This window comes from Dasypus novemcinctus, chromosome 6, assembly GCF_030445035.2.
Source record: "Dasypus novemcinctus isolate mDasNov1 chromosome 6, mDasNov1.1.hap2, whole genome shotgun sequence".
Classification (NCBI taxonomy): Eukaryota; Metazoa; Chordata; class Mammalia; order Cingulata; family Dasypodidae; genus Dasypus; species Dasypus novemcinctus.
Window position 1 is genome coordinate 135,393,099 of NC_080678.1, and position 24,949 is coordinate 135,418,047.

At 51.9% G+C, this 24,949-nt stretch overlaps 1 long non-coding RNA gene across 4 annotated transcripts in view; it reads right to left on the minus strand.

Moving 5' to 3' along the window:
• Nucleotides 1–24,949, minus strand: part of LOC131278850 (uncharacterized) — a 148,242-nt gene that overhangs the window by 51,157 nt on the left and 72,136 nt on the right. For 2 of the 4 annotated variants that reach the window (XR_009186303.2, XR_009186304.2), the window contains exon 4: nt 16,831–22,929. The exons of 1 other annotated variant lie outside the window; for it this stretch is intronic. This is a non-coding gene — a long non-coding RNA (uncharacterized lncRNA). Of the gene's footprint in view, nt 1–16,798; nt 22,930–24,949 lie in introns of those variants that run through there. One more of the 4 variants, XR_011649142.1, reaches the window with a different exon arrangement.

A 24,949-nucleotide genomic window follows, 5' to 3' on the forward strand; every position in this document is an offset into this window, starting at 1 on the left:
GATGCAGGGTGTTGGTGGAGGGTTGATGTAAGGGACCCCTGTATGATGTTATGCATATTTGCTTTGTAAGTTCACAACTTTTACTATACACTTAATTGTTTATGTATGTTCATATATAAATGATCTAAAGATAATAATAATTGGGTTAGGGGAAAAATTGTTTAATAGAAATATTTTGACAGTGCTCTTTAATCATTAGTTAAAAAGGTTTAAAAACAATGCAAGTTATTGGTGGTAGGGTGAGATGGTATATATGTTTGATGTTATATGTATTTGTTTTGTAAGTTCACAACTATTATACATTTATTTTTTATGTATGTTATGTATGAATGATATATTTTCAATAAATTTTTAAAAAATGAAGGCCAAAAAAAACATACAAAACAATCCTATGGAGGGAAGCAGATTTGGCTCAACTGATAGCTCAACTGATGGAGTGGCTGCCTACCATATGGGAGGTCCAGGGTTCAAACCCAGGGCCTCCTGACCCATGTGGTGAGCTGACCTACATATAGTGCTGATTTGCACACACTTAGGGGAGCCCCATGTGCAAGGAATGTGCCCTGCAAGGAGAGCTTCCCCACGTGAAAAAAGTGCAGGCTGCCGAGGAGTGGTGCCATGCACATGGAGAGCTGACACATCAAGATGATGCAACAAAAAAAAAAAGAGACACAGATTCCTGGTGCCACTGACAGGAATGCAAGCAGACACAGAAGAACACACAGTGAATGGACACAGAGAGCAGACAACTGGGGGAAGGGGAGAATGGGAGAGAAATAAATAAAAAATAAATCTTAAAAAAAAAAGACCCTATGGAGATCTGTGTCTTCCCTGTCCCTTTGCCATAGAGCCCATCCCATTCCATCCTCTGTAACGACATATATAGCTCAAATGGTCACCCTGGAGTCACAGTTTGCAGGACCTGTGCTTGGCTACTAACATTTTTTTCTTTGACAAAGTTCTCTTCTTCCTTGTGACTCTAATTTCATACTGTTCCCTTTTCCTTAGCCAATACAGGGGGCATGGGCATTGTGCCAAATGAGGAATGAACCTCCTCAGATAGCCCAATAACTCCACAAGAGCCTGCACCTCTTTAACCATTTGTGAGCAGGGTAAGCTTGTGTCTTATTTTTCACAGCTGATGGAAAAACACAAGTTTTATGTAACCATATTATCCTGAGCAACTTGACAGTATTTCCCGGTCCCTGCATTTTCTGAGGGTTGATTACCCATCTTCTCTTCTGGAGGTGGTGCCAGACCTTCTCAAAGGTTTCTGTAAAAGATTGGAGTCTATAGAGATCAGCAAAATATCATCTACATAAAGTTCTACATGTATTCCTGGAAGTGGACCCAAGGTTGCCAGGTTTCTGCTCCTAACCCATGACAAATAGTAGGACTATGTAGATATCCTTGGGGAAGGCCTCAGAAGGCCCACTGCTGTCCTCCCTATGTCCTGTGACTGTTTATCAGTTTGCATACTAAAGAATGCATTCGCTAAGCCCATCATAGCATGACAGGTCCCTAGCCAGGTTGTTAATGTCTCTAATATTTGGGCTATGTTGGCTATGGCAGCATAGATGGTAGGAGTCATTTGGTTCAGTTCCAGATAATCTAACAGCCATTTTCCACACTCCATCCAGCTTTCATCCAGGCCAAACTGGCCTATCAAGAGTCATCTGTGCTGGTGATATAATTTTCACCTTTTCCAATTCCAAGATAGTTGCACAGGTTTCTTTTTGTCTCACAAGCAGGTGATCTTATTTAATAGCTACTGTTTTCCTTGGTCATGGTAGGCAGCAGTTTCCCACCTTGTATTTCCCTGCAGCCCTGCCTTCATGACACCCACCTTTAGGCAAAATTCTCCAAAATTGTATCTAATACAGCCCCTAAGAGAGCATCTACTCCTAGTATATTGTCAGGTACTGGAGATAGATATACCCACTGTGGGATAGAGGGGTTGGACCTATCTGACAGATGATACTGGGATGGATGCACCCTGCTTTAGTTTGCTAAAAGCTGCAGAAATGGGTTGACTTTTACAATGAGGATTTGTCAGGTTGTAAACATACAATTTTGAGGCTGAGAAAAATGTCCAAATCAAGGCACAATCTGATGATGCTTTCCTCTTGAAGATTGGCACATGGAGGCATCTTCTGGTCTCTCCCTTCTCTTCCAGGTTTTGTTGCTTCAGCTCCTGGCTTCCTTTTCCTGGGATCTGTTGATTTCAGCTCTTGGTTTTCCTGTCTTTTTCTTTCTGTTCCTGTGGTTTTTTTGTATTCTGTGGTTTTCTGTCTGTATTTATCCCATTTATAAAGGACTTCAGTAAGAGGATTAAGATCCGCCCTGGGTCACACCTTACTGAAGTAACCGAATAAAAAGAAGATCCCACCTCTAATAGGTTTATACCCACAGGAATAAATTAGCCCTAAGGACATGATTTTCTGGGGTCCATAAAAGCCTCAAACTATCACACATTCTTATACCCATGAATGTATGTCAGGGGTCCGGAGAACTGATGGGGATTCCCATATATGAAGTTCATTGTGCTCCCTTTTCTACTAGGGCCAACACCTTTTTTTATTTTGTGGGGTCCAGTGTATAGTTACTTCCATGGCTTCCAGCTCCCAGAATGGTCCTGTATCTCAGGGAACCTTGGCCATTCTCTTTCTGTCTTCTCCTGAGGTGTCAGAGCTCTAACCCTTGCCTACAGGACCCTCTAGTATATTGCTGTTCTGGCTTCAGCCCCTTTCGGTATTTCAACAGGACTGCATTAGATTGCTTGTCAATTTTCTCCTGTGTCACCTTAGCTTTCAGCCACATCTGGCTTCTGGAAACCCTCTTTGCACTGGATTTTGGGGAGAGGTAATTATCTTTTCCCTGTATTTCACTCTCCCATTTGACATTCTGAACTCTGGGTATCCTGTTATCTGTCTCTTTCTTTCCTGTCTTAGCAAGGACTTCTCCTGCCTCATGCAAAGGTATACTGGCAAGAGGACCTAAAGTGGGGAGGAGTGTCCTCTTCCAACTGAGAGGTCCCACTTTTAGTCCTTGATTTAATAAGTTTTCCTCATGCTTGTATAAGAGTGGCAATGCCAGAGCCCCAGAAGAGCAGGGCATAAATGGCCAAGTGCATTGTCAGCTCTCTGAGTAGTGCTTGGGCTTCAATAGTTTTCCAGGGAACAGTCATGCATCTTGGTAGGCATTAATGAGCCAACTGGTTAAGGTATGATTGCCCTGCACTGCCTTGCCCCATGTAAGCCCTATCTGATGGATGGGTGGGCAGTGGCATTATTGATCTTATCAGCCTTACTGCCAGACAAGACTCACCCACAGCCTCACTAGCTATGCCACCAGTATCTCCTAAGGATTTCGGCAGAAATGGCTTGCAATATCCATCAGCTGTGGTGGGATATATTCCCATTTGGAATATGTTTGACTCGCTGCTGGAGGGGCCCTTGAGCTCCCACTGGTTGTGTCTCTTTTACTTTATCCTGTATAAGGGACTGAGTGCACAGAGACACTTCCCCACCCTTGTCTTCTGAGCTGACTACCTCAACCAAATCACCAGACTCACTCTCTTTCTAAAGGATTCTGTATCTTTGCATCCCAGTTGGTAACCTTCACGATAGTGCATACCTTCACTTTAAGGAGTCTTTTCCCACACTTTTCTGCACATAGCAGGCCAAGGTGTTTAACCTAGATTCTCCTTTTTCCACCTTTATCCTCTTTATCTACCTTTTTCATCATATCAGTCACCTGCAAAGTTGTAGTTGACTTCATGTCTTGCTCCATCTGCACCTTTTCCTCTACATTATATTCTCTGGCCTCAGCTGCTAACTCTGCTTCAGTAGCAACCTTTACTGCCCACAGGAGGGGCTACTCTATGCCAGCCACAAGATCCTTTACCTCCTTTCTGGCTGGGTGCAATTTTGCCTGGGCCTTTGGAGCATCACTATACTCCTGAGGCAACTTAAAGGTTTCTAAGAGATGTGTGGCAGGCGTGGACCATTGTGGGCAGCTTGGAATTTCCTCATTCAGTTCCTCTTGTCCCCATCCCATTTCCCCTGACTCCTGCTCAATACCAGTTGTTGAACCAGCAAGCTGGACTTGCCCTGAAAAAGAAATCCGAGAAGGCCCATCAAAGACTGCCTCAAACTGCCCAACAATGGGCTGGTTGTGATTCCAAAGAACCACTAAATACCAGTATTTATTAGGGGAACTTACTTATAGAGAGTTGAAGCTACCTCATGGCTGACAGCGAGACAGCAAGAATTTCAGTTGCATATGTCCGTGCCTATGGCAGCTGCTCATAGGTCATGTATATATATGGGTGAGGAACAAGTGCTAAGGCTTATGTGCAAGTACTGGAGAAAGAGCTCAGTATGTGCTCTTTTCTCAAAACAAGATGTGCTTGGAGCAGGCTGTGTTTGAAGTTATGGCAGCCAAAGCTCTGTGTGCTTCTACGGTGTTAAGAGGAAAGTTTGTCTGAGGAGAAGGGCAGGAGTGAGGTCAATCCACTGTCAGGTAGGAGGTGATATATCTACACATGATATCATATTATCTTAATACTGTGTCATAAAAGAGATCTTAATAGCAATATAAATCAGCTTTGTTCTTATTCAAAATTGATTTGGCTAGTCTTTGCTCTTTGTATTTTCTTATTGATTTTAAAATCAGCTTGATATTTTCCACAAAAACCTCGTAAGACATTAGAATTATTTTAAATCTTTTATTAGTTTTAATCAATTTCATAAAAGTTGTCATCTTCCAATATTATTCCAAGTCATGAATATATGTCCCTTTATATTACATAAAGCTTTAATTTCACTCAGTGTTTGGGGTTTCCAGTGCTACCACATTTCCTTTTGTATTTCCTTGTTACTGTATTAGAAGTAGAACCAATTTTGTATATTAACCTCATATCTGGAGACCTTAAATAATTGACTATCAATTCTAAAATTTACAGATTCCTTTGGATTTTGTATTTACACAAATATGTCATCTACAAGTTAATGAGAGTTCACTGTTTTCTTCTCCAATTGTTAGGCCTTTTATATCTTTATTCTGCCATATTGTATTGGTTCTAACCATGTGTTGAAGTGGCTATACCACTTCTATTCTGCCATTTTCTATTTCTGAAAGAATAATGTCAATAATTCACCATTAACTATATTGTTTGTGGTAGGTTTTTATTAGCTTAAAGAAAAGGTTTCCTTTTATTTTCAGTTGTTAAGAATTTTAAAAATCATAAATAGGCACGGGGTTTTATCACATGCTCTTTTTGTATTTATTGAGATGGTCAAATTATTCTCTTTTGTTCTCTTCATGTAGTGAATTATAGTGTTCCATTTTGAATATTAAAAATAATCATATTCCTGGAATAAACTTTCCCTGGCCATGATGTATTATGCTTTTTATATATTGATGGTATTCAATATTGAGTATTACAATCCATAATTGCATATGGGGACCTCATATTTTTTAAATGTAATATTGAAAAAATAAATAAAGACCAAAAAAAAAAAAGAATCTAATAGCATGTTAAAATAAGTATGCACCATGACCAACTAGGATTTATCCCAGAAATACAAGGCTAGTTCAACAGAAAACAAATTCACCTCATTAATAGAATGAAGGAAAAAAACATACACAGTCATCTCAATTGACACATTAAAGACATTTGAAAATATCCAACACCTGTTCATGATGAAGACATTCAGAAAAAATTAAGAGAGGGGAACTTCCTTGGCATTCTAAAGGGCATTTATGAAAATGCCATAGCTAATATCTTACTCAATGATGAAAGACAAAAAGCTTTCCCTCTGAGATCAGGAATAAGATAATGGTTTCTGCATTCATTACTGTTCTTCAACATTGTACTGGAAGTTCTAGCCAGAGCAATTGGACAAGAATAAGAAATAAAAGTCATCCAAATTGAAAAGGAAGAAGTAAAACTCTGTTCATGATGACAGGATCCTTTGTATAGACAATACCAAAGAATTCACAAGAAAAGTAATAGAGTCAAAAACAAATTCTACAACCTTGCAGGGCACAAGATTAACATGCACTGGGACCCCTTCTCCTCTGCTTGGGAAAAAGGGAGCCTCCCAACCTGCTTCCCAATCCTACAAGGTAGACACAGTTGTCCCTGCCATTTGGCAGAGGAGGAAAGTAAGGCTCAGATCTGGAGGCCTTGTCTAAGGTGAAAGGGCTTCTGAGGAGTGGGGATAATTGGATGGGGGAGCCCAGACCCTTCCCTGACCCCTGAGTGAGGGGCCTCTCAAGGACTGACTTTGGAAGAGGGAGTGGATTTATGGCTCTGGGGGCCTGGGGCAGAACTAGGATCAAAAGGATGGAAAGCGGTGAGTCCTCCAACTATCAGCTCCTTTCATCTTCACAATTGCCCTCTGTCCTCTCAGGCCTTCCTCACTGGTTGTCCTGCTCCCCAAGATGTCTGGATTTTGGGTCTTCTCAACATTCAGATTCAGATGCTATTTCCTCCGGAAGCCTGCTCTAATCCACTGTAACTAAACTGTCCCCTTCCTGCTTCACTGGGTGTCCCGCTGTCTCTAATTTACTAGGTTCTAGTCTTTTGGGTTGGGAGCTATACTGTGATGATGCCTCATCACACAGTAGGCACTCAATAAAGATGTGGCAGATGCTATAGGTTTGCCCCCCATGTCCCCTTAGCACCCCACTACTGTGTACGCAAACCCCAAAACAAGAATAGCACCTGCAGTTCTCACCTGGGGGCTTTTCAAGTCACCTGAGCCTGCCCTGTCCACACACTGGGCATGCTGGAAATGTCAGGGAGTCAGTGCCCCTTGCAGGGAGGCACACAGGACACAGGAGCTGGTGGGCCACTGCCCCAGCCCTATCCACCTCTGCAGGGAAAACTCAGATGAGTGGTCTACACTCTCCTAAGAGCCCCAGGACTGAGCTCAGGGTCCCACAGCAGTCATCCTCTGAGACCCGCTGCCTTGCACTCTCTGCCACTTTCTCATCGCTGTCTCCACCCCACCTTCCCTTCCTTAGGTGCTTCCTGGGATCAGCCTGCAAACTAGTTGCACTGAAAAAAGAAAACTATAGCAAGGGGGTTGCAATCACCTGACAGCGTAGAGACGCTCTCTTTTCCTTTGCTGGCAGACACATTGGACCTTCCATAACTGGTGCCCTGCAGCTCGGTGTGTCTCAGCTGGCTGTCCCCGAGGCTCGGTATGCCTCAGCTGGCTGTGCCCCGAGGCTCAGTGTGCCTCAGTTGGCTGTGCCCCGAGGCTCGGTGTGCCTCAGCTGGCTGTCCCTGAGGCCGGGTGTGCCTCAGCTGGCTGTCCCCAAGGCCCCGTGTGCCTCAGAGCTGGCTGTCCCCGAGACTCACTGTGGCTCAGCTGGCTGTGCCCTGAGGCTTGGTGTGCCTCAGCTGTCAGTCCCCAAGGCTTGGTATGCCTCAGTTGGCTGTCCCCGAGGCTCGCTCGGTGTGCCTCAGCTGGTTGTGCCTGAGGCTCGGTGGGTGTGCCTCAGCCGACTGCGCTCCCCTGACCCTGTGTTAACCCAGCAGGCCCCTGCCCACGCCTGGGGCTCTGGACTCTGGAGGAATGGGTCTGACCTTCCTACAGACTCCACGCAGTCCTGATGAAGCCACCACGTCCTCCTACAGTGGAGGCTGAGTGTGCTCTTAGTTAAACCAATGCGAGCTTGGTGTGGCCCCTCATGCCTTCCCTGCACACAAGGACACAGTGGCAGTGCTGGGCTTAGGTCAGAGGTCATCTGTCAGGTCACTGGGCCCCCTGACGGCCACATCTGGGACTTCAGACCTCGGCTTCTGCTGAGAACTGAACATGAGGCTTCAGGAAAATGGGATTTCATGGACAGTCCCTCCCTGGCCCTCTCCCCCCCTCCCTCCCCTCAGCTGACCCTTGGCTGGGGCCTTGATCGGGGGCCCCTCAACCCTAGTGAGGGGAGAAGGGGTGTAGCCCTCTGTGATCCCCCCTGCCTGAGTCCTCGGGGCTGGAGAAAACGAGCCTCCCCTCTGAGCTGTCCACATCTGAGAGGAGTGAAAGGGGGACTCTCCTGGGGAATTCTTCCTCCTTATTTTAAATCAGAGCAATAAATGCACATTTCCCAAGAGGCAGAAATGAAGCAGACCCTGCAGAGTCAGAAGGAGCTGGAATGGGCACGGGAACAAATAGCCCCACTCATGAAATGCCGCATGGGAGGACTCCCTCACCCTGACAGGGCAGAGGGGCTCCTGGCCACGGCAGGCACTGAGCCGCCACGTGGTCACTTGAGGCCAATGACAGTGGTGGCCCTGCCAGTTGGAACATCACCCAGGAGGCAGAAGAGCTGGAGAGGCTGGCAGGGGTCTGCCTGGCCACGTGCCCTGACCTGAGCTCAGACATGGCCCCACCTGACCACGGGGGCCCTGGGGTTCAGTCCAGGCACGAGCCCAGGTAGGGAGGAGGGACACGTGGAGAGTCCCCAGGCTCTGGCACAGACCCCTCACAAGCGGGAGGACCTTGGAGCCGGCCTTCTGGTGTCACCCTGGCATCCACACAGAGGGGCCACGGCAGTGACACCCACGGGGCCTGGTGGACCAGGTCGGCACACCTGTGCTAGCTGACCTCTTCCAGGTGGCTCACCTGAGCTAGAGGAGACCCGGGGAGGCAACCTGGCCTGGGGGCGATTAGTGTGTCAGGACATGCTCTGGGAACAACGCTGAGGGGAGGCGCAGTTGGAGCCGGACACCGCAGAGAGGTGACAGCAGGACGTGACACGGCCGTCATCCCAAATCACCTGCCAGGGAAGGGGCGGTGGGGGACGGGGGCTGCCCTGTGTGGAAACGCAGATGAAGGGGCTTCTCCTGGGCCCTGCACTGAACCTGTCAGCCCAACAGCCCCGCAGGGAGGGCAGCAGGGGGCTGGAACCCAAGCGCCTGGTGGCAAGGTGAGTCCTGAGGGTCCCCCACCCACGCCCACCCCACTCGCAGGGACTTCCCTGCCGAGGCCTCCACAGGCAGGGGCGAGACCAGTCCAGGGAGGGGTCAGAGCCATGGGCCTCACTGGCCTCACAGCCCGGGGTCCCCTGCACCCCGAGAACCCCCGCCTTCCAGAGCCAGGGCCTCAGGCTCGCTGACCGCCTCCTCCTCTTCAGGCGCTGGCCTGGCCGGGCTCCTGCAGTGCCCGTTCACTGTCCCCCTCCTCGAGCCCTGGGCTGGGGGCCAGACCCTCCGCAGTCCCAGGTGGAGGCTCCGCCCACTAAGGAGCAAGGAGCAGCACTGGTTGAGCAACCAGGGGGAGCAGCGCTGGTTGAGCGACAGGGGGGAAGGCGCAGCCCCCAGCTGCGGGCACACTCGCCCTTCCCACACGCAAATGTGGCCCCTTCTCTGGGCCCCAGGAGATGCCTGTGGTCCAGACCTCAGCCTCCCACATTCTGTCCCTTCCAGTCCAGGCTGGCAGGGGTTCCTTTCATAGGGATCTCTCAGAAGCTTGTTGGTTTTCACGTGCTGCACAGGGGTCCCAGCCATCAGGCAGCAGGGCGTTCCCAGCTCCGACCTGGAGAACCGCATTTGCAGTCCTGACTTGGAAAGAAACCACTGCCCGGTTCCATGCTCAGCTAATCCCTCACAGGGAGCGCTATTTTCTGGGGCTTGCTTTCTCAAAGCTCAGAATTTTCCCAATCATCAATTTCTTTTTTTTTTTTTTTTTTTTTGTACCTAAGAGTTCAGTTTCCAGTTATCCCTTTCCTCTCACGTTTTATTATAAGGTTCAAGGAGAAGCGGGCTGCACCTTCCACCCACACTTAGCTTGGAAATATCCTCAAGTTCATAGCTCTTAAGTTCTCCCATCTGTCATCAGGAATCAATATTGCCAAGTTCCCTACCATTTTAAAACAAGGACTGCCTTTCTTCCAATTTTCAATACACATGCATTCTTTCTATCTAAGGATTCATCAGAAATACCTTTTGCATTCATATTCCTACCAACAGGCTCTTCAAATAAATTTAAGCCTTATCTTTCAAGCACCTCACAATTCTTACAACCTCTGCCCAACCTAATTCCAAAACCCTTTCCACTGTTTCGTATTTGCAATAGTAGCACCCCTCTCTCATGGTACCCACATCTGTTCTGGTTTCCTAGGATGCTCAAAGCAGATACCATGAAATCAATTGGCCTAGACAATGGAAGTTTGTTAGCTTACAGCTTGAGGCCGAGAAAATGTCCAAATCGAGGCCTAGCCCAGAATGGAGATGGAGGGTGCCCAGAGGAAACTGCTTTTCTCAAACGCGTACAGGTGCTTCTGCCTGTGCCATGCTGGGCAGCCTGTGCCAGGTGAGGCAGTGGCAGCTCACCCACTGCTATCCTCTGTCTTCTGATCCATGGGACAGGCTGGTGGCCTGGACCAGGTGCTGGCAGGGGAATGAGAGGCCTGGGGTCAGCATCCCCTCCCAGCGTGGGCCAAGGCTGATGCTCACCCCAAGGGATGCTGTGTCTCTAAACACAGGCAGGGTCAACAGGGACAGAGGGCAGAGGTCAAGGTCAGAGGTCAGAGGGAACCAGCCTGAGGATCCAGGGCTGAAGCCCGAGGAGGTCACTGGTCCCAGGGCTGTGTGGTGATGAGGACTTGCCCTCCCAGAGGTCCAAGGGTCTGAGGGCTGAGCAGGCCATGACCAGGTGAGCCGGGCAGCCCCGAGGATGGCAGTGGGGCCAGGCCCCTCTGGACTTTGACACCAGCCTGAGGAGGGGGAGCCCCCATCGTGGGAGGGGGGCTTCAGGAGCTTGTAAGGCTGCATCTTGAATCTGGGGGCTTCTATCGCCTAACATGGAAGCTTCCAGGGACCCACGAAACCTGCACAACTTTCCACAGGCCACTTCCAGATGCCCCCAGCCTGCGGTGTCCCTCAGTGCCTCTGTCAAGGGGCGTTTCCATGGAAACATCAAAGCAGCCCTGCCAAAGGCTGCTCCTAGCAGCACAGGCCTGACCTGCCTCAGGCTGTGCAGAGGCAGCGACCCCAGAGCAGAGGACAGGGCTGAGGGGGCAAGGGTGGGGTTAATGGAGGGGCGTGGCCTGGAGTGAACTGGAGGTGGGGCCTGGGCGGGGCCTAGAACTGAGCCAAGGGCCGGGGCCTGGGGGCGGGTCCTGAGGTTGAGCTGAAGGGCGGGGCCTGGGGGCTGGGCTGAGGCAGGCAGCAGGGCCTGGGGGCCTGGGGGTGGGGCTGCACGGGTTGAGCCGCGGAGGCGGGGCCTGGGGCCTGAGGGCCGGGCCGGGGAGGGCAGCCAGGACCAGGGCTCCAGAAGCTGGAAAGCCTTGGGAACCAGCAGAATTTCCTCCTGCAGGCTCCTGCCCTCTGGGTGCTGCCCGCACCCCCTCCCCCCCCCACATCCCCTGCGTGGAGGACTGAGGGGCTCCCAGACATCTGCCCGGTACCCCTACTAGTCAGGGTCCCTCCTGGCCACCCACTGGTCACATGACTCCAACAGAGCTGCTGTCAGGGCCCAGACAGGGGGAGGGGCAATTAGGAGGGGGCGCTGGGGGCTGTCAGGCGCTCCCGGAGTTGTCTCCACATGTTGGGGAGCCTCTGCCTCTGTCCTCTCGGGGTGCCCTGCCCCCTCCTGCTCCTCTTCCCACAGCTGCGCCTCCTCATGGCAAGCTGAGCCCTGGGGTCACGCTGAGCTCCTCTCTGCCCCCTGCCCAGCACCTGCACCCCCGCAGTCCCTCCCTGCTGCCCAGCCTCCACAGGGCTGTGCTGCCTGGGAGGGGAGGGCGGGGTCTGTCCCTCACATGCAGGAAGTGGGGGTCAGCGCTCAGCAGACACCTCAGGAGCCCCTCAGGAAGTGGGAGGTACTGGGGGTAAAGGTGTCCTCTGAAAAGACCACCGAGCTTTGGCAACTGTATGGCTTGACCCCGTGGCCCCAGGCACGTTGTGCAGCCACCACCAGGAGGGTGGAGTGGAGCCCGGTGGTCCTGAGGGTGGACGAGGCTCTGCACAGCTCCCAGCAACCCCCAGATGAGGGATGGGGACCCCGCTGCTCAGCTCAGGTGGCTCTGACACGTGGAAGCAAGAAAGTGGGTGGGACCCATGGGCGGGGCCCCAGTGATGCCCTGTAGAAGAATGACCAGCGGGTCAGCTCCTGAGCCCAAAGGCGACCTGGGACCCTCATGCCTGAGGGACAGGATTCCTTGTGTCTGGGAACCCCCCCCCCCCGCCTGCACCCCCCACCTCACCACCCCACCAGGTGGGGCCTCCATGGGAAGCCAATTCTGGCTACTGTAGCACCCGCCCTGGGAGGTGTTCCCTGGGCACCCAGAAATCAACACGAGGCAGGAGGTAGGGGGTGGGGGACCCTACCCTGGGTGGGGGCTGTCTCAGAGATTGGCTGGGAAGCCTGAGCCAGGGTGCAGGGCCAGAAAGCCTGTGGCTGAGGTTCACCCCCTAGTGCCTTCCTGCCTCAGCACCAGGTGCCCAGGTGCCCAGGTGGGGCCTGGGGGTTGGGGAGTCCCCTGTGATGTGCAGTTGGCTCCAGGAGATGGCACCCGTGGCTTAGAGTCATCCCTTTCCCTTTTAAAGAGCTGATCTCAAAACCAAAGTGTTTGCAGTCACGGGACACACAGGACTAGGACTTCTGTCTCACCTGGAGCTGGTTTCCTGCCCGTCGTGTCACACGTTTCACCACGTTTCCTTGGTTAGGCTGATTTTCCCCTTTCTGCAGGCAGGCGCCAAGCTCAAGGCGCCCCTTTGCCAAAGCTCAGCCTCTGCTGGGGATCAGCAAGCCTGGCCCTGAGCCCCCAGCCCCAGCCCCCCAGCCCCCTGCAGCCACCCTAGTTCCAGCGAAGTGCAGGGCCACAGGCGATGAGCCGAGCTGAGTCCTGGAAGCCGGGCAGGCCAGCTGGTCCCGTCATCACCAAGCCCGCGGGGTCTCAGCATTCCTGGTCCTGTCCCCGCAGTCCCCCCTTTCCTGACCAGTTCCCCCATGCTGCTCCTCCCAGCCCACGTCACCCCGCGACGCCCTTCGGAGCACCCACTTCACGCCTGGAACTTGCAGCCTCCACCTTCTACGGCACCTGCTCCCCCTCCCATCCCTCGGTCAAAGCCTGGGTTTGCTCCCCGTGACCGTCACGTGAGGATGATCAGGCCACGCTGCTCAGCCAGTGCCAGCCCCGTGGTGCTGTGGAGACTGTGGGTGACCAACGTCCACACCCCGTGGCCATGGACCAGGCTCTCAGCCCAGGGCTCCTGCCCTCCTGTCGGCACCGGAGGGCCCTTGCTGCCTTCACACCCAGCTAAGGGACAGCAGGTGAGACTGTCACAAAGCCTCAGGTCAGCAGGCGTGAATTGTAATCCAATTCTGGGATACGCTGCTCACATTCCGTAAATCCCTTCTATCCAATTGAATCACTCCAAATCCCAATTCTGTGATTCCAGTGGAATATTCAGCCTATCATCATTGAATTTTTCCCTGTCCCTCTGGTGTCTGGAAAGTTCTCCAGCAGCCCCACCCCAAGGATTTAACCTAACTCTGAGCCTCGGATGGACTCCCCATCCTCTGCTACCCTCAGGCAGCCCCCACCCCATCCTCTCTGTAGCACTTTGATATGGTTATGAATTCCGAAAATAGATATTGGCTTACATTTGTAGTCTGATCTGTACTTGGGCATGATTGGGTTTTGATTAGGGCTTTAATTTTGCCATGTCTTTAGGGTGTTGCATCCCACAACCTTGGTGGGTGGAGACTCACAGATAAAAGGTGTGGCAAAGGACAGAGTTGGGGGGGCTTTTAATATTGGAGTTTTGATGTTGGAGTTTGATGCTGAAGCTGGAGCCCCAGGGAGAGAGACTGAGCTATTTTCCTGAGAGTCTACAGCTGACCTTGTGGAGAGAGGCAAAGTCTAGAGAGCCTCATGGTCTACAGCTGACCTTGTGGAGGAAACAGAGGAGCTGAGCCCAGAGGAACCCAGGAAGCCTGAGCCCTCGCAGATGTCGGCAGCCATCTTGCTCCCACACGTGGAAATAGACTTTGGTGAGGGAAGTAACTTAGGCTTTATGGCCTGGTATCTGTAAGCTCCTACCCCAAATAAATACCCTTTATAAAAACCAACCCATTTCTGGTATTTTGCAGCAGCACCTCTTGGGCTGACTAATACACTCTCCTACCTGCAGGCAGCTCCTGGGCTTCCTCTTCTTTGTCCCTGTCCCCAGAGCCCTCTGTCCTGCCCCTCCACCTCCCAGAGGGTTGAGGCCTTGGTGGTGGTGGTCTCTGCAAAGCTGTCTGCAGGCATGTACTGAGCAGAACTGAGGGCGTGGCTAACTTCACAGAACAGAGGAGGGAAAACACATACCTGGAAAAATGAAATCACATCTCAATAAGTTATCTTCCAGCATGAGCGGCTAAATTAAGATGTTGAAAGTTGCCACAATGAGCCAATGAGGCTAGAATAAGATATTTTGATTTCAGATGCATTTTAGTGATCCATTTTAGCCAAGAACTTGCTTTCTTTCCATCTTTATGTGGGAGAGAAATAAAACACCACAAGGCCAAGATTCCAGATTTCGAATACCTGCCAATTCCAGAACCTTCCAGCCTGGGTTCTGACCCCCAGACGACTATCTGGCAGGTTGGTGAAGGTGTGAGGAGCCTCCTGCTTGGGGGTGGGCCCTTGGCCCCTGAGCGGTGTCCTGGGAGAAGGGACAGCGGCTCCCCGCATTGGCAGATGGCAGGCTGGGGGAGGCTGGAAATGAGGCCTTTAGGGAGAGGTGGTTGTGGACTGCTGGTGGGGGGGAGCGTGGACCCCAACTCTGTTCTGCCCCAGCCTTCAGCAGGTCTGGCTGCACCAGGGGCTTCTGAGCGCAGAGCACCCTGCTCCCCCAGGCGCAGGAGACCCAGCTTAGGGGTGAGGCATCAGCAAGGCCCTTCCCAGGGTGCCCGGGACCTCCCTGGCCTTGGAAATAGCGGCGCCCCCGGGGGCGGCAGGCCCCCTGCAGGCTGCTTCTCCAGGAGGGGAGGTGATGGGTGATTTGCATAATTTTGGTTCAGTTTTTAGGATGCAGGCTGGGAGGCCTAAAGACCATGCAATACAATGCGAAATCCCTAGAGGAACCCTTTCCTTGAAAACCTCCTTCTCCCATCGTTTGAGCTGGCACAGCTCTGAGCAGAGAGGACTGGAAACGCCCCGACAGGGGGCAGGGCGGGCGGGAGGAGCAGGGACGAGGCGACGCCTGCCTTCCGCTCCCCGCGTGTCACCCGGCAGGCCGCCGTGGGCCTCGCCCCGCTGCCCCGGCTGCCTGGAGGAGGCGCTGCCTTCAGGGCCATGGCCAGGGGCTCCCACCAGGGCAGCCCAGGCAGGGGGACATGCGGGCAGGGCAGGTTTCCCCAGGAGCTTGCGGGGCCCGCGCGCCTCCCCTTGGCCACTCCTCTCGGGCGTGAGGCCACGTGGGCAGCGGGGACCTCACCACAGCTGACCCGGCCGCCCTGGGCCCGGGCCCGCAGGAGGCGGCCACAGGGGTGCGCCCACAGGAGGGGAGCAGGGCTGGGGGCCCGCGGGCTCCTCCTGCAGCGCGCCCCGGGCGAGGTGGGCAGGTGCCGGGGCCTCAAGACCTTTCTGGGTGCTGCGCTCCCCAGCTCTCCAGGCCCCCTGCCTCAGGGCTGGGCCAAGCCCCCAGGCCCTGAAGGTGAGGTGCTCTGTCCTTCTCTCCTCACACTGTCCAGCAGAGACGTGGCCTGTTCCTCACGGAGACTCCCTGGACGCAGCTCAGTGCCCAGCCCCAGCCCCAGCCCCGCCGCACCCAGCTCATGGGTGGTCGTCGCCATCTGGTCACCCTGCCCCTGGCCACAGTGTCCTGGTGCAGGGCCCAGCTCTCCTGTCCCACCTGTCCCTGGGTCCTGTCTGCAGCCCCCCTGCTCCTCCCCTTCCCTGGGGACGGCCTCTGGGGAGATGGCCCCTCATGCCCCAGGCCCCTCCTCCTTCCTGCGGTCCCAGGATAGACCCCCAAGGGCCCTGCCCAGACAGCCAGCCCAGGCCCTGCCAGGGTGAGGCCCGAGCACTCGGGGCCTTTCCAGTCCCTTCGTCTTCCGTGCTCCCACCCACGCCCCAGCCGGGCCTCCCGGGCCCCCTGTCCCTGCCCACCTGGACAGGGAGGCCTCAGGCTCCTGCAGTCCCACTGAGCCTCACTCCCCACAGTCCCCCAGAGAGCCAGGCAAACCCCCCTCAGCTCGCCCTTCCTGGGAACTGGGCGCTGCCTTCCCTCGGGCTGTCTGAGCTGCGCCATCCCCCGTCCTGTGTGCCAGGCAGGGGTGGGGGGTGGAAGGGGACATGCCAGGGACAGTGTCCACCCCTGAGGACTGGGAGGAGGTGGGGCTGATAATGTGGAGAGAGGAATGGGGCGCCTGAGGTTAGGGAAGAGGTGAGAGGTCAGGAGGGGACAGAGGTCAGGGAGGAGGTGTGAGGTCAGGAGGGGACAGAGGTCAGGGAGGAGGTGAGAGGTCAGGAGGTGTCAGGTGTGATTCAGTGGGGGTCAAAAAGGGCTCAGGGAGGGGCCAGATGGAGTTGGGGGGCTTCCCCAAGCATGTGGCCTCTGAGCCTGGGAGCACATGGGTGTTTGGCAGGTGGAGAAGGTCGGTGAGAAACATAACAAATGCAGCTCAGTGTGGGCTGTGGCTGTGATTGGATCCAGCATGTCAAAACGGTGGGGTACTCCAGGGGAGGGCAGCCTGGGCGGTGGGGACACCCTGGGGGTCTGCAACCCCCCAGGACTGCATATGACCCAACAGTAATGCAATGTGAGCCACGTATGCAAGCCGCCACAGCATTTAAGTTTTCTATTATTAAAAGTAACAGATATTACTTTTAATAATGTTTTATTGAACCCACTGTGTCCAAAATACATTCCCTTCAAAATGCAGTCTTATTTTCCTACGCTGCTCAAAGCAAATTTCAAGAAGTGGCTCGTAGTTTGAACAATGGGAATTTTTGCATCATGGTTTTGAAGTCAAGATGATGTCCAACTCAAGGCTCATCAGGGCGAAGATTTCTTCCCCAAGACCAGCTGCCTGTGATCCTTGGCACCTCTGTCACATGGCAAGGCACATGGTGGCACCCATCTCTTCTGGGTTTCATTGATTTCAGCTTCTTGCTCCCTCTCTGAACTCCAGTAATAGGATTAAGGACTATCCTGAGGGAGCTGGGCCACACCTCAACTGAAGTAGCCTCATCAAAGAGCCCTATTACACTGGGTCCACACCCATGGGATCAGATTTAAGAACATGTTTTCTGGTGTACAGACAGCTTCAAACCACCACATAGTCAATATAAAAGTGAATGGGATGTTTATATTGTTTTGTTCATACCAAACCTTCCTACCCAGTGTATTCTTTGCACTCACAGTTCAATTTGGGCCAGCCATGTGCTCAGGAGCCACACGTGGCTCGAGGCTCCCATATTGGATGGCTCAGGTGTAGGACCCCATACTCGGCAGACCTGCATCTATTTGTAATTCCTGTTTTGAATATCTCTCTGAATCAAAAACTAATCTCATCGTGATTTTATCTGCATTTTGCAATATTATTGAACTTATCTCCTGAAAGTGACGTCTAAATGCTTATGGAACCATAAATGACAGGGAATGGACAGCATGCATGTGGTTCTGGTCATAGGCATACCCAGTGTGTCCCTCCAGCCTCCTCTTACTGATGGGAGCATGGGTTCCTTAATTGTGCATGCTGGCAAGGGAAAGCCCAGGGTTCATCAGTCTACTCAGTCAGGCCCTCCCACAGGGCAACAATGGCCTCATCTACTAGAAAGGACACTATGCTCTCAAAAGAGACATAACCTACTCAGTGAAGGAAGAGAAGTTTAAAAGCATTGCAGCTCAAGAATTAGGCTTATATTTAAAAATTGGTCTGATTACCTGTTTTTAATACCACCTCTGGTATTTCTGAAGAAATATTCTGTTAAACAAAGCAGACATGACAATTCTAGATCCTTTGAAAGCATGTGTTTCACCCCCCAATATTATGATAAATTGGTTAATGATTTAAAAGGCAATCTAACTCTTCAACCCAAAAAAATAAGTCTCCCAAATCAAAGTTCCTCATATATAACTATGATTTCTTCTGACATTCTTTGATCTAGAGTGAAAAAATTCTTTTTTTAAACATGCTACGAAGCTCCTCTACAATATCATATTTTTGTTCACTTCTGCATGATTTATCAACTGCCAAATTCTTTTGAATATCAACTGTAGAGTCAGATCCATGAAATATGCCAAATTATAAAAGATAATAATAAACATAAAAAAAAGTAATTATTTATGAGAACCCAAAACTTGAGGTGGTGACATCAGCAAAATGGTGGAATAAGAGGCTCCTGGTGAATGGCTCTTCTTAGAATAGTGGAAACCTGGCACTCTGTCAGAAACAACTTTCCCAGAATTCTGGAAATTGACTGGCAATACATAACTTTTCAGTAAACAATGAATCAGAAAAAGAAAACCTAAAATTGGTGGGAAAGCTGCAGAAAACCTTCACTTGTGAGCCCCTCCCCAGCTGTTGGCTTGGCCCAGTGTCTGAGGCTTGATGGTTTGGCAGCCTGCACATCTTGAAGTGCTGGTCCCTGATGCCTGGTGATTCTTTCACCTAAACACACACATTACACGTCTTTGTACATCAGCTCCAATCTGCTTCTTCGAAGACTGACTCAAAGCACGTGTTTGTTTTGCCTAACATGGAATTTGCCAAGGATGGAGAAACAGTGCAGAAAGGAGGAACAGAGCACGGGAACAGAGCTGAGATGACTGCAGTGTCTGGGGTGAAAGACTGTAATTGATACAAACAGCACAACCCAGGGCCCGAAGAGGAGAACCGGAGAAGAGAAACTCCTTTTGTAGAGAGAAAACAGTTGCACATACTGAAAAATTCTTGAAAGGTCCCAAACATGCCAGGGCAAGATGCATGCTTAGAAACCCTGAGAAGAATCTAACTTTTCACCATAAACTGACCTGTACATTCAGTATAAACTGGGCTGGATATTGAAGAAGAATCTCAACACACAGCCAATGTACCCTAAAATCTGGTAGAATTCCAGAGTCAAAACCAAAGGAATTAAAAGCCCAGACTTTGACAGAAGATCACAAAGCATACAAAGAAACAGAAGAGATGGTCCATTGAGAGGAATAAAGTAAAACAACAGAAGAAGCACAGATACTGGATGAGTAATCAGGGATTAAGTCAACTCTCACAAATAAGTTCACTGAGCTAAAGGAAATTATGGACATAGAAGTAAAGGAAATTGCAAAGCCGCGTGGAGGAGAAAGTCCCCAAAGGACCAGCCGGCCCACGGGGCAGCCCTACCACCACCTCCATGAGGCCCAGTGCCGCTGGCATCCGACTCCACGGTGTGGGGTCCGCTGGGTCCTCAGGGCCCGCAGCTCCTGGTCTGGTAAGGGCTGAGCTGAGCGCAGCCTCCACGCACAGGGCACTTCCCCACTGCCCACAGCCAGAGCAGGCAGTGGCTGCAGTGCTGAGCCCGTGCCCCTGTCACGGCACCCCCAGCCCAGACCCAGCTCCAGGCACCAGTGGACTCAGAAGGACCCTGGGCTCGGGGATTCAGACACTGCACTATGAGGCTGTGTGTTACCCAGATCTCTCCTGTCCACTCCCAGAAGCGCCCTTCCCAGCTCTGGCTCTCGACCTCAGCACCAGCCTCTGGCTGAGCAGGAACGCCCTGGAAAAGCAGGTCTGGGGCTTCCTGCCTGGAAACCTTTGTCTACGTCAGTCCTGGCCCTGAAATGCCTAATTAAGTGACCATGGCATTGTCCTTAACCTCTCTGAACCTCAGTTTCCTCCCCTTTGAAATGGGAGTTAGAATACTGTCATATACCTGATGATTAGAAATCATATGTCCAGTCTGTGGGGGTCTCCACCTGTAACCGGGGATGGCACCTGCCACCTGGAAATGTCAAGAGCTGGATGATTCCAAAGAGGGAAGGACTGGGTAGCCTGGGAGTCTTCTCTCCATTTAATACCCCCACCTCCAACGCCATCTATTCCTAAGTTCTTAGGGTTTCCCTACAGGATTCCATTCAGCTGTCCCACAGGGGCCACAGGGCACTGAAGAGGTGCCCTCCCTGATGGGACCACCGAGAGGAAGACGGTGGTCGCGTCAGGCAGGTGAGAGGCCAGGGGCAGCACTTGGGGGCCCCGGATGGGGCGGCACCAGGCCTTCCTGCCACGACCCGCTGCACCCGCTTCCCTTTCTCTGGCTAAAGACGTGTTGGTGGCATCTGCCTCCAACAGGGCCCGAACTTCCTGGAGCCAGTGACAATAAGAACAACGTCCCCAGAGCTGAGCGTGTGACTCTGTGCCTTAGAAAATCTGGGCTCCAAAGTTCAGGCCCTGCTCCCAGTTTAGATTCTTCCTCCACTGCCAACCCGAGGCATGTGCCGTGGATTTAATGAGAGAGATTGGGGGGTGGGGGTGACAACTCAGGCAGCGAAACAGTCCTGGCCTCTTCAACCCACCTTCCAATCTCTCGGGGACACCCCCTGGAGATGTCAGAGGCAACCAGGACCATGGAAAAGACACGGGCCACTTGGAAAATGAAACAGCCCCATCATCCGGGTAAGTAAAGCCCGGGCTACGTGACCCCAGAGGCAGGGAGGCCCCAAGGGGACTGGGGAGCACCACGGCCAAGCCCGAGCTTCCTCTGGTCCCTCAAGGCCCTTGCCCTCCTGGACAAGGGATGAGCCCACCCCCCGCCGCCCGGCTGCCGCAGGGGCTCCTCCTGTCCGCTCTGCACACAGGGCCCATCAGTGGTCGGCGTCCCGGGGCTGCCCCGCACCACACGCAAAGCCCACCTGCAGCCCTTCTGCTCTCCCCCATGCTTTCCCGTGAGAGTGCCCATGGCTTGCTCGCATCGCCACAGCTTCTCTGTCCTCTCACCCAACACCTGCCATGTTGCATCACCCCGAGGACGGGGTCTGGCTCGCACCCCTTTCCTCCAGTCTGCTTTTCATGGTATCCGGTCCCTGGGATGCGGCGCTTAGTAGGAGCTCCTAAAGGGCTAAGTAGCAGGTGAGGCCAATGGCAGCTCGGCCTCTGGGACCCTGTGTCTTGAGGGTTTCTCATGAAGCAGGGGCCAGCTGGGGGCTGCACGAGGTGGGGAGGGGCCTGCAGAGGCCGTGACCAGCAGCCCCTTGCAGAGGCTCTCACCGTGGTCACACACGCCCCCACCCTCCAGGCCTATGGGAGTGGGAGGGTGTTCTTCTGGAATCATCTGGCTCTTGGCCTGGGGCCCAAAGTTCGCAGGGTGCAGGCTGAGGCACTGTGGGTATTTCAGGGTGGGCACCAAGGCCCCAGGCCTGTGGGCACAGGGCAGCGTCAAGGGCGACCGTCTCGGGCATGGGCAAGGAAAGGCGACGGGGCAGGGTGGGGTGGGGATCCTGGGAGGCTGCTGAGGACCCTCCTACCCACTGGCTCTGGGCTGCTGCTGGGCGCCCCCCAGCCCTGTCCAGTGACACTTTGGAAGGGAGCTGAGCAGTGGTGGGGTTGGTTCTCCACTGTTCCTGGGGCTCGGTCTGCACCAGCCCCAGCAGGGTTTTCTCTCCAGGAGAAATGGCCCTTGTGCTCTGGGGAAGAGCCCCTCGGGACAGACAGGGGCTCCCAGGACCCCTCCCACTCCCCCAGGGGCCTTCGCCCCCCACCTCCCAGATGCAGGCCCACAGCAGAGCTGGCAGACCCTCCTGAGCCCGTGGCTGGCCCCGCCTCCCCCCACTGCCTGCTGCAGGCCCTTGGCGCTGGCGCCCCCTGCAGGGCCTTGGTTTCCCTCTGGAGCTGGCCAGGGGAGGACCGCCTCCTGCTAGGTGAGGAGAGGGAGGCGTCCTCAGCCTGTGAGCACCCTCTGGGTTCCACTTGCGGCCCGCGAAGGACTGAGAGTAACTGCAGACCATAAAGATGCCTGAGCCCAGCCTCTGCCTCCAGGCTCTGTTCCCAGGCCGGGGTGGCCAGGGCGAGGGGCGAGGGAGTGCCAGGTACTCACCAGCAAACACCCAGAACCTAGTAACACACAATTCACCAAAAATGCAGCAATTCTGAGGGTCCTAGTGGCCCCCTGTGAGGGTCTGGGGGAAAAGAGGGCCCGTTTAGCTCCCTCCCACCCCGCACAGATCCTGTGACTCCCCCTTGCTGTTGTGAACAGCCCCGCAGAGCAGCAGGTCACAAAGTGGCCACACGTCAGCCTCCTGGCCTCATAATCATCGGGTCCCGGGGCAGACGGAAGGGGGCGAGCAGGCAGGTGCGGCCGGTGCCCAGAGCCAGCCGCTGCCCCTCTTGGCGCGCTGCGCGGGTGCGTGGCGAGGACGTGCGGGCCTAGGCCAAAGGCGCAGGCCGGGGCCGTTCAGCACGCGCAGAGGCGCCCGGCGTCTGGGCCTGCCCTCTTCTGACTGCTGCTGCTGCTCCTGCCACCGCAGCTGCTGAGCTCGGGACACAGACCCCGTGTTCGGGGCGGGAGGAGCGCTTTGTCTGCAAAGGGGGAGCCAAAGGAAAGCGTGAATTCTGAGTTTGACCTCTACTTCATCCTGGACAGGTAAGTGGGCAGCGCCGGGAGCAGGGGCCCCGGGAGCCGGGGGCGGGCAGTGGGCGGAGCAGGACCCAGCTCTGCAGGAGGTGCCCCATGGCCCTTCTCTCGCCTGGCTCTGGGGGGCGCTTCCATCAGGCACGACCAGAGAGGGCTCTGGGAACTCCTTGCTTCCGGAGGCAGAAGGATGCTCTAGGCTTTTGTGTCCAAACACTTTTCCTTTTCAGGGGAACAATGCCACCATCGTGTTTCTGCAAGGCGTCTGTCCCTCCATCAGGTGGACTGGTCCTTGTCCTACTTCGCCTTAAGCAGGCAGCAAGGGCAGGTGATGGCTAGGAGCTCCCTCCTTACTCACCAGTTGCAAATCTCCTACAACACAGGACAAAAGATAGAGTCTGCAGGACTGAGCCTTCTTTTCTGAGCATCAAAAATAATTAACCATTTTCCAGATCATTAGAAACACTGGTGAAGGGGCACGGCCCACCAAAGACTGAGAGTGAAGCATAAGCTTTGAGAACACCCTCTCTTCCCACACCTTACAGCACACCAGCAGGGCTCAGTGCAGTAACAGTGGGTGTCAGCGCAAGAGCTGCGAGACAGACTCTCTCAATAGGAGTCCTGAGGGAAGTGCAAAGTCAAGAGGGAAGGAAAAAAACAAGGACACTGGAGGAATTTGAAGCCTCTTTCATCTACAGCTATAACAAATGTTAAACACAGCCAACTCCTGGCCAGAATAACATAAATCCTCATGCTAAAGCCTATTTACTTCAGTTCCCGTTACCTAATACCACATGTCCAGCTTTCAACAAAAAATTTCAACAAATGCCAAAAAGGCAAGCAAAAATATACTCTGAAGATGCAAAGCAATCATCAGAACCAGACTCTGACATGGCACAGATGTTGGAATTATCAGAGAAGAAACAAAGTGACTTTGAGAGATATGTTCAGGACTTGAATGGAAAAAGCAGACAACATTCAAGAACAGATGAATAATATAAACAGAGAGAGAGAATCTCTGAGAAAAAAATCAACAGGAAATGCTAGAAATAGAAAACACAGTAACTTCAGCCATAAAAAAGGAATGAAGTTCTGATACAGGCTACAAGAAGGAAGAATCTTTAAAGCATCATTCTATGTGAAATAAACCATGATTCATGATTCCACTTATATGAATAAGCATTTTCATATAGACAAAAAGAAGACTGTAGGTTACCAAGGGGTTGGGGAAAGGGGAATGGGGAGTTCTTGCTTAATGCACAGATTTTCTGTTTATGGTGTTGAAAATGTTCTTTTAATGATGTAACATGATGGTAATGTTAGCACAACATTGTAAATGCAATTAATGACACGGAATTGTACACTTAAAAATGGCAACAGGCAAATTTTAAGTTATATATATATATATATATCCACATTTAAAAAAATTTTAAACACGGTAACAGAAATGAAGATGGCCTACCATGGGCTCATCTGTAGAGTCTAAACAACTGAAGAAAGAATTGGAGAACTTGAACAGAAACTTACAAACTGGGAGAAAAAAAAGTACCTAATACATGGAGCTGGATTATTTGAAGTAATAATGGTCAAGAATATTTCAAAAGTAACAACATATCCAAGAAGTACAGAGAACACCAAACAAGATAAATACAAAGGATACACATAAACATGTCCATACAGATCAAAGTTAAACCACAGAAAACCAAAGACAGAACAAATACTGAAAGAAGTCAGAGGAAGTTTAAAAAAAAAAATAAAACACCTTACCTACAGAGAAACAAGAATAATAACAATAACAGGCAATGTCTCATCAGAAACCACACAAGAGGAGAATGGAGTGAAATACATAAGAAATGAAAATGACACATTGAAGCATATCTGTATAATTCCAATAAAATCATACAAGCCTCCAGATGAAAAGAACAGGTTGCTCATAAAATAGAGAAATACCCTAGCTTTAGATGTCTCCTCTGCAGTAGTGGAAGGAATAAGATAATGTGATTATGAAAAAGAACTTCAATCCAAGAATCCTCTGCACAAATAGCTTTTCATACTACAGGCCAAAAATAAGATGTGTTCAGACTGCAGTCTCGAAAAGTAAATGACCCAGATGACCCTAGCAGAGAAGAACCTGAGGTGTTCCTACAAACCAGGAAACAAATCTCAAGCAGGGAGAACACGAAGAGGAGAAGGAGTAGCAAATAGTAAATCTTGTTATAGATAAATGGTTACAACTAAATGGATAATGTTAACATGATTTGAAATGCACAATGTAGTATTAAAGAAGAGTAACTGAAATTGAAAAAATTCACCATAAGGGAAAAGATATATATATTAAAACTATGGAAAATTACTGATATACTAGCAAAATGATATACTAGTAGAAATTAGC